Genomic DNA, 11,636 nt, shown 5'->3' with positions numbered 1-11,636 from the left:
CGTGTATGTGATTGTTGACCTGCGTACCCATAATAATATTTGCAGCAAATTGTCGTTCACTAGATTCAATAGTGTGCTGTTAGTTTTGATACTAGAGTGAATTGACATATTATAAAATTTTTAGGTCAGAAAATTATCCGTGCTTAAGTGTTGCCAATTTTTAGAAATTTTAATTTTCAAGATATGGGTAATGTGAAATATTAAAAATAAAAAATGCTCATATCTCGCTTGATAATTAAAATATCAAATAAAAGCCAACGCTTAAGCACAGATACAGTTATTATCTAAAAATTTGATAATAAGTGAAATCACTCTAATTTCAAAACTAACAGCACACTATTGAAACTAGTGAACGAAAATTTGGTATGACGGAGACAACAAAATATGCTTGGGTAGGTATCCTCTTAAGGGGACTGGAGCGTGATTAATTTTCGGTCGAAAGCATAGCTCACGACTTCAATCACTACGCCCAATATGTATAATGTTCTGATATTAATTTTGAAAGCAGATTTGAATTTGTCACTAAATTATCTATGCTTTAACAATTTTATTTTTCTGGTTTTTATTTTTTTTTTACTTAGAAATGTATTAACAAAAAAAGTAAAAATAAAGCATATTCATAATTCAAATTTAAATACATTGACATAGAATATGAATAATATGCGACAATTAAATCATAGAACATTTAGAGGAGAATTTAAATCGGAACATCCTACTATAACTTAACAAAGTTTATTATATATCGTTAAACAAGACATAACGTAAAACGTAATTTATAGAATATCATTGAATCAAAAATAACGCTAAACGAAATATTGTAAAATAATGTATTTATTTAAAAGGTCTTTCACCTTGGTTTCATAGAAACATTTATTTTATGCAAACAATCTAAGAATTGGTTATATTATATCCTGTATCTCGGCCATTACCTACCTGCATTAGTTATTATTTTTAAACTTAATGGGTATTAACATTATTTCAAATAATGATAAACGCAAAAGTTGTAAAACGCTTTAGTTCTAAATAATGTTCAACGCAAAAATTGTGAAACGATTTAATTGTAAATAACATGAGACTGAATTTTTTTTGAAATGCCCTGGGTTTAAAGTCATTTTTAAAATTATTGTCAATAACTCCACTTACTTTTTATAATACGGAGTAATCGGCAAAATCTAAAAACTGAAATTTGTCGAAGTCGAATATGGAAATATAGAACATTTTTATACCGATGGTAAACGGAAAGGTTGATTTTGACCCGAAAATTTGAAGCACCTAGTGAGTATGCCCTCGGGGTCCTATCGGCCGTAATTTTGCAGAATATGACGATATAGAAAGAGATAATATATTGACCCCTTTCATAAATGAATCTTCTAGGAGAACGAAAGTCTTATAGATTAGACTTGGACACACTAATAAAATATTATTAAAAGTACCTCATAAAGCTGATGTAAGTTGCTAGTAATAAATAAAAAGTGTATATAAGTGATATCTAGTGCAAACAATAAAGATTTAATTTGTATAATGTTTTTTTTTCTATTGGTCCGCTCCTTTTAGAAAACCTTGTTACGCCACTGACGACTGTTCATATCGATCTTACAAATGCACTTGATATGTTATTGACGATCTATTAAGTATTTTGTCGTTTCGATGATAGTAATTTAATAACCTGATAATATTAACATTATTTTCATAATATATTATCATCAATATTCAATTATTAATTTATTTATTATTATTATTATTATTATTATTTTCTGATAAATAATATAATAATATATTTGTGCACTCAGTTTTTATATTATTTATAATCGTATTTTAATAAATATTGAATAATTCAATATTGGATATATTAGGTTATGTAGGTAAGGTTTAATTTTACGTTATTCAGGTAATACGGGCACGCACACGCGCAGTAGAAACCGTTTGTACAATTTCGGATTTTTTTTTTTAATTAATAAGGATAGGCAACTAAGATCATTTGTTGTTTGTTTTTGGTTTGTAGGAGAAAAATCGTAAGTTTGTTAGCACGTGTGTTTTTAGTTTGGTAGATTTTTTATCGGGCACCCGTAAGCATCTGCTATGCCCGGATGGCAGAACTTCTCTCTGGACACTGTGACTTGCCCGAAGAAAAATGCCACCCACGACTGGGTTCGAACCGTCGTCGGTGCACGTTGCAACTGACGCCTTAGTCCGCTCGGTCACTCCGTCCCCAATTTCGGCTTTCTATTGATTGAAATCAGCCGAAAAAACAACTGACAGCAACTGGCAATTTGGCTGCACTTGAAAAGTTGTTGTCAATCAGACCGCCCACACAAAACTGTTTCTCAAAACGGTTATATTCGGTAATAGGAACTCAAAAGCAAAATGGTGCTATCGATCCACTCTCGTTTTCGCCACTTCAACAACAATAATAATATTGATAATAATAAAAAAATAATATTTTATTACGTGTGGTCTTCTGTGTGTGTGTGTGTGTGTGTGTGTGTGACACTATAAGGTTTAACATATTATTACGTGCGTTACATTATTACAAGACGAGTAGCGGTAAAGCTCTCCTTCTGAGTTCCCCATGAGCAAAATATTGTAAAACGAATTTATACCTATTATCTATATAATGATGTTGTATAATAGAATACATTTATGTAATTAAATGTATTCTATGATTGTACTTTGGTCTCTGGCTGTGTGTAAGGCAACACATAAAGCTACAATATTCTGCGATAAGTATACTGAGCGTAGTGACTGAAGTCAGTAAGTCACTGGCAGTATTTTTTGAAAAAAAATAGTGTTTGTAATTTTAATGAAGTAATATTTGGTGACTTGTGCGCACGAGGGTAGGTATAATTACAAGCGTAAATATCCGGTCACTATGATGCCCACGTCATGACTAATTATATAGGTATCATCACAGTTGTACTAGTTTTGCGCAGTATAGATACGCATCTTCTTCACTTCCGGCCTATATCGCAGTCCTCCGCTTTTCATTGGTTGATTTTTTTCTATGTTACATAATATGTATGTATATATGATTAACAGCCAATAAGAAGTGGAGAACTACGATATAGTCTAGAGCGGAGGATGCGTATCAAAATGCTGTGATGATACTGTCGTATGCGCCACGCAAAGGCTTGACGTATATAATGGATATATTTCGGTTTCCGATTCCCAAAACGTCAAACGAGTAAGTAAACGACACCAGCTGCTATATGAGCTTATTTAAATTCTCCTTTTGGTGGCCACGATAACGAGTACAGCACAAAAGGATAAATTAAACACAGGTCCGACAAGATTTACACTATAATACAACTCTGAGGTTACTTTACTGTCGAACAACTGACCACGATAACGAGTACTGGATGTCTGCAGGGGTGAGATATCTTTAACCTAGACAAAATCTTCCTCTTTCTCGAATGACCACGGTAACGAGTACTGGACGAGAAAGTAAGTAGGTACCTACTACAGTGTCTTGCTACTTTTTCTAAAAGTGTTGTTCGCCACAAAAGCCTGAAATAAAACTTAAACACAATTTTCGGTCAGAAACACTTTTATTGATGCGAATATAAAACAGTCACGAAATAAAACACTTAAGCCGTGCTGCAGTTGTCGCTTACCCGCGTACAACCGTCACACCTCTACGCTCCCGTCGAGTTCCACGACTACAGCGGGACTGCCTCGTGCCTGCGCATTTGCGGTGTTATATGCACAAAATATATTTAAGTGTCGCCTCAGCATATGTTAGCTTCATTGGACTGTGTAATAATTTACTTAATCGCTAAATTATATTTATACGTTAATACTATATAATATAATATATATATATATATGTTACAGTAAATGCCCGATCACTAGGTAAACCTAGGTTTTACTAGTTAATGCTAGGTTTTACTGTTTGTACTCAGTAAATGCTGAAATTCTAAATTTTATTCGGGATTTTACTAAACACGTTGTGTACATCCTAGGATATACAAATTGACTTAGTAAAAGCTGTCAGTTATTTAAATTTTTATATAAAATAAAAATGCATCTTAAGTTGTAATCACACCTCAAACATTTTTGCTTGCCATGATTAATAACAATTATTTTGCGAAGATAAATTTACGACTGCAATGTGTTGCAGGGACTTGCATTTTATCGGGTTTAAGATTAATATTATACAACTTATATCATGTTATAACTCAGTAATAGCTGACTGATATCAATTGATTGGTGGCACTAACGAATACTTTATCGCTTAGATATGGTTTTATTAGGTAGGTACATGTTCAGTCTGTTTGGGTTTTGTGTTATGTTATGTGTTGTGTATTGATCAGCTTTTACTAAGTCAATTTGTATATCCTAGGATGTACACAACGTGTTTAGCAAAAGCCCGAATAAAATTTAAAATTTCAGCATTTACTGCATACAAAGAGTAAAATCTAGCATTAACTAGTAAAACCTAGGTTTACCTAGTGATCGGACATTTACGGTAACATATATAATATATATAAATATTATAATTTACAATTTATTGTATGATTATCTAAGCTAGAATACAACACTAGATACTAATTTGATACCCAACACACTATTATATGTGAATTTAAATTGCTAATTGATAATATAACAAAATTAATTTTTGTTAAATTATTAATTGAGATGTGTATTGTTTAAAATATATTTAATTATCATGTTAAGTAAAATAGGTATATAGGTACACTGTACAGTACTATTTAAGTGCAATAAAATTGTTTATTTTTTTTGGAAACCAATTAGTATGAACTTATGTGATCTTCATATCTAATAATTTTAAAAAATAGATTAACTTTATATAAACTGAGTTAAGTTAATATTTTTTTTCCATATCAAATTTTAACTTATCGAGGTAAATTTATGATTTGTTAACTGCAGTTAACTTCTAAATTATCGGTTTTGTGTTCTAAAGAGGACGCCACACCTGCATGTGTTGTTTCCGTCTTACAAACGCGGAACATATCAAATTTACGCTCAGAAATTCACATTTATACCGTTAGCTTAAAAATCAAAGGAACGACCTATTATGAAAGTTGATAGTAAAAATGTTAAGCGTGTTTTGTTTGACGTTTTTTTTACGATAATTCAGTTTTTAAGTGAGTTATGTGTTAGATTTTAAAATGCTCATAACTCACTTAAAAACTAAATTATTTTAAAAAAAACATCCAACAGAACACAGATAATGTTCTTACCGTCGAGTTTTATTATAGGTCGATTCACTCTAATTTTTAATATAACGGCCCAAAACGTGAATTTCTGAGCGTAAATTTGGTGTGTTACGCGTTTGTAAGACGGAGACAACTTAGTTAATTATTTCCGTTCCCCACCTTTGTATTTTTGTGTTGGTCTTGCCATACCACGGTATCTTATACGACACAATTGATTATTTTGCATTATTATAAGTGCTACACTTATAATGTTGTAGCTGTTCTACCCAACGTTGTCCGTGACAAAGATTTATTTAAAAAAAATATATATCATGTCTACTAATTATGATAGTAGGAAATGTAATATGTTAGTAACCAATGGCAACCGTTTAAATCAACAAAAATATTATTGGTTTATCTTGAGATGAAAAAAATAGCATGCGTGAGCTAAACATTAGCTATAAATAGGGGTTGAAACAATTTTAAAACTTTCCCGCGACTAACTCTAGCTGTAAAATCCAAATTTGCCAGGACAAAAAATTAAAAAACCTGTTGTGATATGTCTGTACCTATATCTCGATTTTTGTGTACTAAGTTCTCGTTCAAATCGTAAATTTTTTTTATAGAATTCTTAATCAGTATTTGTAATCTTATAATAAGCTAAAAATGAACATTGCTATTTATACATATATTATATGTATGTATACTTTTTATATTATTACCAACCGGTTGACGAGATTTCATTAATGATTTTGAATCGTTTTAAAGTTAACTTTCTTCAGTTGATTTTAAAATAACGACGCATAATATAATTTGAAATATATTTAATATTTTAATAACAAACATTAATTGTATTTTAATAAATAAAAAAAAAATGTTACATTTATAATAATGGAATAAAGATATTGAAGATTTTTTTGTGAAATTCTGTAGAAGACAATAGTAGGCTGTTTGATTGCTATAAAGAGACTATCTAACAGTCATATTGTTTTCTCAAGAATCGATCACAAATATTAAACACATGGATGTAGATATAAACATTACTAATTAGTAATTATTACTATAATATATTAAGTGCCCACACAAATAACATGAAATTGTGTTTTGATATAAAAAAAATTACATTATTTTATATGTGACAAAAAAATTTACGTTTTTCTATGAAGTTTCATAGGAAAAACACATTTTTTTAGTGTCACAGAAAGACTAAGGACATATACGTATAGACGCTGAAAATAACTTAAATTATATTATTGTAGTAAAATAAAAAATTGACGTTTTTATTGTATCAAAAGTGAGGTAATGGACATGATTTAACAAACATGATTTAGTGGTCCATTAAATTAATTAATTTTGCATGCAACCCACGGCGTAAGAAATTTACGTTTTTTTAAAGTTTCATAGGAAAAAAATGTATTTATTTAGTTAAATAATGTGCGCTAAAACTAAAATAATTGTATAATTTTTTTTTTTTAAAAAATACACTTATATTATACAAAAAATAACATTAATTTTTCTTTAAATATTTTAAATATTAAAATTGATGATTGTTTAAAAAAAAAAAATAACGCTGATTCCAATTTAATGGGTACCTATTATTGAAATATACAATTAATCAATAGTATTCAACCTTGCAAGGACATGCGTGCACATTTAGTTTCTAGTTATACGAGTATAAAACTGATGGTTATTATTATTTATTCTCACTATTATATACGGTTGTGGTGTATATATGTATATATATAGCGAATTCTAATGCATGTTCAACTTACTTACACCCTCGCCGTTGTACGGTACGGAATGGATTACAAACAAACTAATATTAATTAAAATATGGACACAGCTGATTATAGACGTAATTGCTTAAAAATTGACCTTTTTTTTTATAAAATTATGTAAGTAACAAACACGTCATTAGATTCCACATGTAGACTAGTAGCGTAAAAGTCACCAAACAGAATCTTTCACAAACAACAGACAAACAAATGTAGATGTGAACATTATTAATAATAATATTACTAATTTTTAATTACAATATTATAGTTGTACATAACATGAAATATTTTGTTTTTATATATAAAAAAAAAATTCATTAATATATTATATGGCTAATACCTGATGTAAAAAAATCTCTTAACTTTTATTGAATCGATATAGTATCGAAAATGGCCCCTTAGACATAATTTAGTGGCCAATGATTACAGGTACATTTTCCCCTTCACATGAAATTTATTGAAATGTATATTTTACTTGATTTAAAAAATAACAAATGTGGGCTGCCGATATTTAGGTTTTCAAAGTTACACTATATTAATTTACACTGAATATCTCATTTTTTCGATTTTGGCTCCCCAATACCGTGGAAAGCGATTTTATATTTACTACAATACATATCTATCATACTTATTGTTAAATATTTAAATATTAGTATTTAAATACTTTTTCTGTATTTCAAATATATTTCAAATACTTCTTATTATATTTTGTATTTAAAAATATTAAACACAAAATCCTTTCGAACAAGATTTTTAGTTTGGTTTTTTGACTATGAAGAAATTGCTTATCGTCGACGAGACGATGTGATGATTATAAATATTTAATTATAAATAGCCAATTATCATGTCACAGGGGTTGGATCTGTAACGGGGAACATGTAAAATAACATAAATAATACACAGCGTCCCTGTTACATCTTATAAATTTCAATCGCCAATTCAACTTTTTGAATATATTTATATTTAAATGCTAATTAGCAAAGGTATTTAAGTTAATATCTTAATATTTTTTTAACTGAAGTACCTATTTAAATACATACCTATTTGAAATACTTTTGAAAAGTATTTTTAACAACATTGATATCTATATATTATTCGAAAGGTGCAGGTCGTTAATACTGAAGTAAACTAGTTACTTAATTTTCTAATTAACTCATAGATTTAAAGAGTTTAATTGGCGGTTAAAATAACTTAACTTTCCTTGGTCGATTAAAAGTAATCCGTCAAGTTAAAATTGTTTTGACATTTTTCGTTTTTACAAAAACATTAATATAAAAATAAAATCAAAGCAATACTGTATTGCTTCTGAAGAAACGTATTCTGAAATTATTGAGCGACAAGCAAGAAGTCGAAATGTAATCTGTTTTAATGTAACTTGAAAATCTTTGTCATTCGGCTACCAATGAAACGCAGTCTATTCTTGAAATATTTCAGCAAATTGGTACTCATGAAATAATTCCAGCAAATATACTTCGACTAGGAAAGGTCTCAAATCAGTGTCGTCCTATTAGAATTACATTACAAAACCAGCATGATGTTTTTACTGTGTTAAAAAACAAAATTAAATTACGTCACTGTGACAAATTTAAACATATACAATTTTCCACTGATCGCACATTACTTCAACCCAACTATTTCAATTCATTAAATATGTTAATAATATTCCTACCGTGTCAAAAAACGGCAGTAATCACGTGCAAATGTCAATAAGTTAACGTTCAATTAAGTACCAAAATATTCGCGGTATTAACACCAAACTGGCTGTTTTTACTCGTAATGTTAAACTGTACGATTATGATGTTATTATCTTAACGGAAACTTGGCTACACAATGAAATTAATGATAACGAACTCGGTCTATTACCATACTATTCAATTTATCGCTGTGATAGAGGAAGTCTCATCGGTGATAATATAAATGTTTTAGTCAGAGGAGGTGGTGTTCTAATTGCGATCAAAAGTCATTTGCATTCATATCGCGTCCTACTTCAAGATAATAAAACTGAACAATTATAAGTATGTAAAATTATCAATAGGCTCATTAATATTATTAATTGGCGCTGTATATGTACCACCTCAGTCAGATATTAATGTTTATAATTCACATACAGATATTGCTAATAATTTATTAAGTCAATATTGTAAAATTATTCTATTAGGAGATTATAATCTTCCTGGTCTTCAATGGTCGGTTGTTATGAACAATATTGTCCCTTACGTATACAAATTTAGAAACAAATGTATTACCAAATTTTTCATATCTTAATCTTCAACAATTCAATACAATAAAAAATCGTAAGAGTTCTACGCTTGATTTAATTTTATCAAATTCAACCGATATTTTAGTTTCGTGTGAGACGGATACATTATTACCAATCGATTATATGTATCACCCAGCTCTACTTATTACCTTCCCTGTTAGTGAAAACTGTATTCCCCTAGTCCCTACAATGTAATGAATTTATATATGATTTTTCTCCATGTACTTACTTTTAATGTTATTAAGTCACAAATAGTATCCATTAATTGGCCAATAGTTTTCAAAGACCAATGTATAAATAGTGCTGTCTCTAGTTTCTATAATATTATTTTTGAAATTATTGATAAAAATTGTACTAAAAAACAAGTATATATAAGTAAATACCCAGTTTGGTTTATCTCTATATTGAAGGACTTAATTTTTAAAAAGAAAATTGCTCACAAATTATATAAACAATCTCCTACTCAAATTAATTATAATATTTTTTCTCATCTTCGAGCTCAATGCAAATTTCAGTCCAAGGCGGATTATAGTAAATATACGACTGATACACAAAACTCTTTATTGTCAAATCCTAAGCGATTTTGGAAATTTTTAAGTAATAAACGCTCAAAAAATTCACTACCCACTTCGATGACTTATGAAAATCAGTCTATATATTGTGGTGGTGAGGAAATAGTTTGTAGTTTTGCACATTATTTTGCTAATGTCTATGTCAGTTCAGATACATTCACAACTATTCCAGATTCTTCTACATTTTCCCCGGCTTTAACCTCCGATTAAAACTTATTTTCTGTAGTCTTAAATATTACTGATGTTTTAAATTAACTTGATACAATTATTTATAAATCTAATCTGGGCCCTGATATGATTTCCAATATTTTCTTTTCAAACTGTAAATTCGTCTTAACTATTCCGCTATTGTATTAATATAACCTATATTTATCTAATGGTACTTTTCCAACCGTTCGAAAAACAAGTTTTATTACACCAATATCTAAGGGTGGTGATATATCTAGTGTAACAAATTATCGTATAATCAGTCTACTACTAATAATTCCAAAAATCTTTGAATCAATTATATCAAAAAAAAATACTTCTTTGCTATCTCAATAATTAGTACGTGAAGACCAACATGGTTTTATAATTGGTAAATCAACAACTACAAATCATATTTTAACCTTCCATAAATTAATATTAGGCGCCTTTGCTTCTAGATCCCAAGTAGACGTAATTTATACAGACTTTTCTAAAGCGTTTGATAAGGTAAACCATTCTACACTTATATCTAAACTTTATAACATGGGTATTCAGGACCCATTTCTTTCTTGGATTTCATCCTATATATCAAACAGAAAACAAATTATAAAGTTTAAATATTACAAATCTAATCCTTTCATTGTAACATCCGGTGTACCTCAGGGCTCTCATTTAGCTCCTCTATTATTCCTATTACTTATTAATGATTTAAAGTTTTTACATTCAAGAAAACTTTTTTTTGCCGATAACTTGAAAGTATTTCGGCAAGTAAATTCTCATAACGATGCAATTTTATTACAAAATGATTTGAATATATTGTTAGATTGGTGTACTATTAATAAACTACCGTTAAATATTGATAAATGTAAAATTATATCATTTACTATATCTCGGGATCCACTTATAGCATCTTATAATATTTATAGTCAGTCTCCTTTGTCACGTGTTCATGATATTAGTAATTTAGGAGTGATATTTTATTCTGCTTTCACATATAATAAACACTTAGTACATACGGTTAGGAAGGCCTCTATAATTTTAGGCTTTATTACAAGAAATTGTAAGGATTTCACTAATACTGCTGTTCTTAAAACATTATACACTACTTTAATCCGATCAAAATTGGAATATAACATTGTTGTTTGGTCGCCTTACTTAAATTATCAAATTCAATGTTTAGATAATATTCAAAACCGTTTCCTTCGATTTATGGCCTTCAAATGTAATTTAACTCGTACGTCTCATTCTCCTTATGAACCGCGCTATTACATTATTTTCATATTGGTAGTTTATCCGAACGAAGAAAAATATATGATATGAAAATTTTATTTAAGCTCGTCATCGGTTACATCAATAATTGCCCTGAAATTTTAAGTTTTCTCAATTTTTATTTCCCTCAGTGTGAAACTAGATCAACCACTATGTTTTATGTCTTTACACATAAACAAATTATATTTCTGCTTCCCCAATGAATAGGATAATGTCAATAGCAAATGATTTAAAAATTGATTTATTTAATTTTAATTCCATTGAATTATTTAATAATTATGCAAACAACATTTTTTGTATTTGATTATGTTGTACTGTTTTACTATTTTATTATTTTTGTATTATTACTTTGTTATTATTGTATTCTAATTTTAATTTATGAACTATATTATTTTATACTATTGTAATTGGATCGTTT

This window comes from Acyrthosiphon pisum, chromosome X (genome assembly GCF_005508785.2).
Source record: "Acyrthosiphon pisum isolate AL4f chromosome X, pea_aphid_22Mar2018_4r6ur, whole genome shotgun sequence".
Classification (NCBI taxonomy): domain Eukaryota; kingdom Metazoa; phylum Arthropoda; class Insecta; order Hemiptera; family Aphididae; genus Acyrthosiphon; species Acyrthosiphon pisum.
The sequence above is the reverse complement of the archived record's forward strand: the minus strand, read 5'-3'. Positions refer to the sequence as shown.